The 7033-nt window shown below is 39.1% G+C and overlaps 1 non-coding gene across 1 annotated transcript; it reads right to left on the bottom strand.

Moving 5' to 3' along the window:
* Positions 1 to 1013: 1013 nt before the first annotated feature.
* On the bottom strand, positions 1014 to 2933 carry LOC135267596 (small subunit ribosomal RNA). The gene has a single exon (XR_010336004.1). It is a non-coding gene; the product is annotated as a small subunit ribosomal RNA (ribosomal RNA).
* Positions 2934 to 7033: the final 4100 nt, after the last annotated feature.

Below are 7033 nucleotides of genomic sequence, written 5' to 3'. Positions count from 1 at the left end.
TTAAGCCTAAGCGTTTATTTTTCAAACATCACTCACCATCGGTTAAGTAAAATGATGGTATGTATAAATGTGTATTTGTATGTACAGTAGCGTATTAATTTTGTTGTTGGTTGTTTCGAGTTTATTTATTATTATGGTTTGTATGTATAAAGTTTTTAGTCTTGTACATAAAGTACAGACGAATAGACAGCCCTTTTATTATTAATAAACTCCAACCATTTACAAATTAAATTACAACTACAACATCTCTTTTACACATTAATTATACACCATCTTTATTTTCTTTTTCCGAAGCGAATACGATGAAGAAAATACGCAAAGACTGGCTTACAAAACCGTAAGCCTAAGCGTTTATTTTTCAAACATCACTCACCATCGGTTAAGTAAAATGATGGTATGTATAAATGTGTATTTGTATGTACAGTAGCGTATTAATTTTGTTGTTGGTTGTTTCGAGTTTATTTATTATTATGGTTTGTATGTATAAAGTTTTAGTCGTGTACATAAAGTACGATCGTATTGGCAGACACCATTATTATTCATTCATTCATTCTTGTTTGTTATTATAAATAACTCCAACCATATACAAATACTACAACAACAACAACATCTCTTGCACATTAATTATACACCACCACTGTGTATTAGTACTTTTTTTCGAAGCGAATACGATGATGGAAATACGCTAAGACCGGCACTGCGAAAGCAATAATAAAACATTAGCACATAACCATCTTTCGACAATATTGATTCGTGTTAATGTTCGAAAAAATTCTTTGAAAACGTCGTTTACGGCACGTTTACAATCGATTTATAAAATAAATCGAAAAACGTAACAACAGATCCGCTTAATGCAAGACGACCCGTTGTTGCTTTTCCGTTCGACGCATAATAAAGAATTTTGTATGAGAATTGATCATCATACGAATAGTGTATGTATGTGTGTTTTTTGTTGATCAGCACAGACAAAATGTGTGTGTATGTGTGACAACTAAACAACAACATTTACACGTTAATGATCCTTCCGCAGGTTCACCTACGGAAACCTTGTTACGACTTTTACTTCCTCTAAATGATCAAGTTTGGTCATCTTCCCAGCAACATCGGCAACGTCGAAACGCCACCGCGCACCGGTCCGAAGACCTCACTAAATCATTCAATCGGTAGTAGCGACGGGCGGTGTGTACAAAGGGCAGGGACGTAATCCAACGCGAGCTTATGACTCGCGCTTACTGGGAATTCCTCGTTCATGGGGAACAATTGCAAGCCCCAATCCCTAGCACGAAGGAGGTTCAGCGGGTTACCCGGACCGCTCGGTCAGGGAGGACACGCTGATTCCTTCAGTGTAGCGCGCGTGCGGCCCAGAACATCTAAGGGCATCACAGACCTGTTATTGCTCAATCTCGTGCGGCTAGAAGCGCCTGTCCCTCTAAGAAGAATTGTTTGTACGCCGACAGTAAAAACCGCACATAGAGACCGGGCGAACCCGGCTCCAGCCGGCATTTGGGATGTCGAAATACGCCTATTTAGCAGGCTAGAGTCTCGTTCGTTATCGGAATTAACCAGACAAATCGCTCCACCAACTAAGAACGGCCATGCACCACCACCCACCGAATCAAGAAAGAGCTCTCAATCTGTCAATCCTTCGGTGTCCGGGCCTGGTGAGGTTTCCCGTGTTGAGTCAAATTAAGCCGCAGGCTCCACTCCTGGTGGTGCCCTTCCGTCAATTCCTTTAAGTTTCAGCTTTGCAACCATACTTCCCCCCGGAACCCAAAAGCTTTGGTTTCCCGGAAGCTGCCCGCCGAGTCATCGGAGGAACGTCGGCGGATCGCTAGCTGGCATCGTTTATGGTTAGAACTAGGGCGGTATCTGATCGCCTTCGAACCTCTAACTTTCGTTCTTGATCAATGAAAGCGTTTTTGGCAAATGCTTTCGCTTCTGTCCGTCTTGCGACGATCCAAGAATTTCACCTCTAACGTCGCAATACGAATGCCCCCATCCGTTCCTATTAATCATTACCTCGGGGTTCCGAAAACCAACAAAATAGAACCGAGGTCCTATTCCATTATTCCATGCACACAGTATTCAGGCGAAGTTTTAGCCTGCTTTAAGCACTCTAATTTGTTCAAAGTAAACGTGCCGGCCCACCTCGACACTCAATGAAGAGCACCGCGGCGGGATGAGTTGGGCCGCCCTCTCGAGCTAAGCCCACCGGCAGGACGTCCCGCGAAACGCCAGTTAACACCGCGAACGATGAACCGGCGGCGCGGGACACAAATTCGACTACGAGCTTTTTACCGCAACAACTTTAATATACGCTATTGGAGCTGGAATTACCGCGGCTGCTGGCACCAGACTTGCCCTCCAATTGATCCTCGTTAAAGGGTTTAGAGTGTACTCATTCCGATTACGGGGCCTCGGATGAGTCCCGTATCGTTATTTTTCGTCACTACCTCCCCGTGCCGGGAGTGGGTAATTTGCGCGCCTGCTGCCTTCCTTGGATGTGGTAGCCGTTTCTCAGGCTCCTCTCCGGAATCGAACCCTGATTCCCCGTTACCCGTTACAACCATGGTAGGCGCAGAACCTACCATCGACAGTTGATAAGGCAGACATTTGAAAGATGCGTCGCCGGTGCGAGACCGTGCGATCAGCGTAAAGTTATTCAGATTCACCAAGTTGTACGATGACGGCGAAACCGCCACCGATTGGTTTTGATCTAATAAAAGCGCTCCTTCCGTCTCCGGTCGGAGCTCTGTTTGCATGTATTAGCTCTAGAATTACCACAGTTATCCAAGTAAATGTGGGTACGATCTAAGGAACCATAACTGATTTAATGAGCCTTTCGCGGTTTCACCTTAATTTGGCTTGTACTGAGACATGCATGGCTTAATCTTTGAGACAAGCATATGACTACTGGCAGGATCAACCAGGGAACTGTGTTTTTGTGTTTTTTGAGACAGACGAGAGAATAAAATACTCATCATCATCGTTTATAAAGATGAAGAATATGCGCGTTTGTGCGAAACAATCTAACATATAAGAAAGTAACGCCACGCTGTTTCTTCTTTTCTTCGTACGATATAGAGATAAATGTATCGTCATCATCGTCGTCGTAGTCGTTAAACACCACAACACATATATCGGTCAATAAAGGCATAATAATAATATTTATAATATTATTTTTTACCTTTGCCGATTTAAAAGTTCAAACATTCTCTTCACTCTTCGCAAGATTGAATGCGACGTGAATTTATGAAATTCTTTCGAATCCATAAACGTTACGAATATTATATAAATATTCTCGCTCGGATATTAGAGAGTTGACGCATTTATTATTTTTGTTTGTTTAAATCACAAACATTTGTTAGTCCAACAAAGTTTGATTGCATAAGGACCGCCAACGTAAGAGAATACGTTTTGCCGCATCCGCAATCTCGCTGTGGGGAACTGGGCGAGCCACAAAATCACAAAATAAAGCAATCTCGCAAGCAAAGCCCTATTCGAATTCGATAGCGGAAATGTGCGATAAACGTCGATAAATTGGAAGCAAATGCAGAACGTATACATAATCGGTCGTTTTGTCGTCGTCATTTATGATAAACTTCGACTAAACCGTTACAACCGTTCATATCGCCTCACTCAACGCATCGACACACACCACTACCATATGTATACCAGCGCGACACCGATCGAGGCAGCCGCTCGGTATTGGATGTGCGCACCGCTCCACTGACATAGCTCCACAGGCGACGTCTACCGAAGCGCACAGCTCTATAACTATAAGGCATACACACAAAAGGGAGAAAATATTTTAAATATTGATAATATTAAAAAGTCATATTTTATATTTAAACCATTATAAAATTTAATTATAAAAACGTTTGTTTTAAAAAAAATAATTAATTTAATAAAAACAAAATTATTTTAAGCGCCGTACTTCGTAAACGTCGTACTTCGTTCGTCGTATGTGCAAAGTCAAATGAATGCTGTAGTTAGTCGCAGTTGGAACGTCTGAATGTCGTACAACGTAACAATAATTTTGAGTGCCCTAATGTGTAGACGTCGTACTTCGCGAACGTCGCACTTCGTAAACGACGTACTTCGTGAACGTCGCACTTCGTAAACGACGTACTTCGTGAACGTCGCACTTCGTAAACGACGTACTTCGTAAACGTCGCACTTCGTAAACGACGTACTTCGTGAACGTCGTACTTCGTAAAGGTTATGCAATATTAATACACATTTGGTGTATTGCAAGTTGCATTTTAATAAATATTATGCATTTTTATGTTTTAATTTAATATCTAGGCCAAAATACTATGTTATTTAATTGTAAATGTGTACGTTTATTTATAGATACGTAATTTACATAAAAATTTGTTTTTTTTTTTATTATATGCAAACTACAAATAAAACATTTAATATTTTTCAAACGTCGTACTTCGTGTAAGTTATGCAATATTGATACAAATTTAGTGTATTGCGGGTCGCAATAATATTAATTTATATCTTGAACGTTGTACTTCGTGAAGGTTATGCAACATCAGTACACATTAAGTGTATTGCAGGTTGCATTATTATTAATTTATGTTTTCTCACTTTTTACTTCATATAAAAAAAAATTTTATATTTTTGGACGTCGTACTTCGTAACAGTTATGCAATATTGATGCACATCTGTTGTGCTGCGGGTTGCATTTTATAAATTTAATGTATTCTTATGATTTACTTTAATGTCTAGGCAAAAAAACACTTTTGATTAGTTGCTGAATGTTTACATTTATTTACAGATACGTAATTTTGCAAAAAAATTTGCTGTTTTTTTATTATATACAACACAAATAAAATTCTTTAATATTCTTGAACGTCGTACTTCGTGTAGGTTATGCAATATTGATACAAATTTAGTGTATTGCGGGTCACAATAATATTAATTTATATTTAAACGTAGTACTTCGTGAAGGTTATGCAAGATCAGTACATATTAAGTGTATTGCAGGTTGCATTATTATTAATTTATGTTTTCTCACTTTTAACCTCAATATAAAAAAAAAATTAATATTTTTGGACGTCGTACTTCGTGAAGGTTATGCAATATTAATGCACATCTAGTGTGCTGCGGGTTGCATTTTATAAATTTAATGTATTTTTATGTTTTACTTTAATATCTAGACAAAAAAAAACAATTTTGATTAGTTGCTAAATGTTTACATTTATTTACAGATACGTAATTTGCAAAAAAATTTGCTGTTTTTTCATTATATACAACACAAATAAAATTCTTTAGTGTTCTTGAACGTCGTACTTCGTGTAGGTTATGCAATTTTAATACACAATTAGTGTATTGTGGGTTGCATTATTATTATTTATTGTTTACGTTTTAATTCATCACTTTGTGAACGTCGTACTTCGTTTGTACTATGAACGCTGCATTTCGTCGCAGTCGGCAGCACGTGCGAATAAACGTCGTACAAGAAAATCACGATTTTGAGTGCCGTACTTCGCAAACGTCGTACTTCGTCTATACTATGTACAAAGTCAAGTGAACGCTAAACCTCGTCGCAGTCGACAGCGCGTGCAAATAAACGTCGTACAAGAAAATCACGATTTTGAGTGCCGTACTTCGCTAACGTCGTACTTCGTCTGTACTATGTACAAAGTCAAATGAACGCTAAACTTCGTCGCAGTCGACAGCAAGTGCAAATAAACGTCGTACAAGAAAATCATGATTTTGAGTGCCGTACTTCGCAAACGTCGTACTTCGTTTGTACTATGTACAAAGCCAAATGAACGCTAAACTTCGTCGCAGTCGACAGCAAGTGCAAATAAACGTCGTACAAGAAAATCATGATTTTGAGTGCCGTACTTCGCAAACGTCGTACTTCGTCTGTACTATGTACAAAGTCAATTGAAGGCTGTACTTCGTCGCAGTCGGAAGCAACTGCAAATAAACGTCTTACAAGAAAATCATGATTTTGAGTGCCGTACTTCGCAAACGTCGTACTTCGTCTGTACTATGTACAAAGTCAATTGAACGCTGTACTTCGTCGCAGTCGGAAGCAACTGCAAATAAACGTCTTACAAGAAAATCATGATTTTGAGTGCCGTACTTCGCAAACGTCGTACTTCGTCTGTACTATGTACAAAGTCAATTGAACGCTGTACTTCGTCGCAGTCGGAAGCAACTGCAAATAAACGTCTTACAAGAAAATCATGATTTTGAGTGCCGTACTTCGCAAACGTCGTACTTCGTCTGTACTATGTACAAAGTCAATTGAACGCTGTACTCCGTCGCAGTCGGCAGCACGTGCAAATAAACGTCGTACAAGAAAATCACGATTTTGAGTGCCGTACTTCGAAAACGTCGTACTTCGTCTGTACTATGTACAAAGTCAAATGAACGCTTAACTTCGTCGCAGTCGACAGCACGTGCAAATAAACGTCGTACAAGAAAATCACGATTTTGAGTGCCGTACTTCGCAAACGTCGTACTTCGTCTGTACTATGTACAAAGTCAAATGAACGCTGCATTTCGTCGCAGTCAGAAACAAAGCAAACGTCGTGCAATGAAACAATAATTTTGAGTGCTGCATTTGTGAGCGCCGTACTTCGTTTGTTACTTTATGGTCACATGAACGTCGTATTTCATCACACAGAGCACCATACTTAATGCACTTAAATGAACGTTGTACTTCGTACAAGTTAGGCAATATTAATACACATTTGGTGTATTGCGGGTTGCATTATTAATTTACAAAAATAGCTATGATTTTATATACAACTAAAAATAATTCATAATATTTAAACGTCGTACTTCGTAACAGTAATACAATATTTAAACAAATGTAGTACTTCTTGAATATAGGCAATTTTCATACACGTTTACTGTGAACCAGTTGCGTTACAATTAAAGTATACGTAGTACTTCGTGGTTTTAGGCAACTTTAGCGCGCGTTTTGTGTAATGTTGGTTGCATACCTTTAAACTAAATGATTGTGTCATTACTATTTTACCACATGAGCAATCGTGACTTT

Source organism: Tribolium castaneum, unplaced genomic scaffold, assembly GCF_031307605.1.
Source record: "Tribolium castaneum strain GA2 unplaced genomic scaffold, icTriCast1.1 ptg000056l, whole genome shotgun sequence".
NCBI lineage: Eukaryota > Metazoa > Arthropoda > Insecta > Coleoptera > Tenebrionidae > Tribolium > Tribolium castaneum.
The sequence above is the reverse complement of the archived record's forward strand: the minus strand, read 5'-3'. Positions and strand labels throughout refer to the sequence as shown.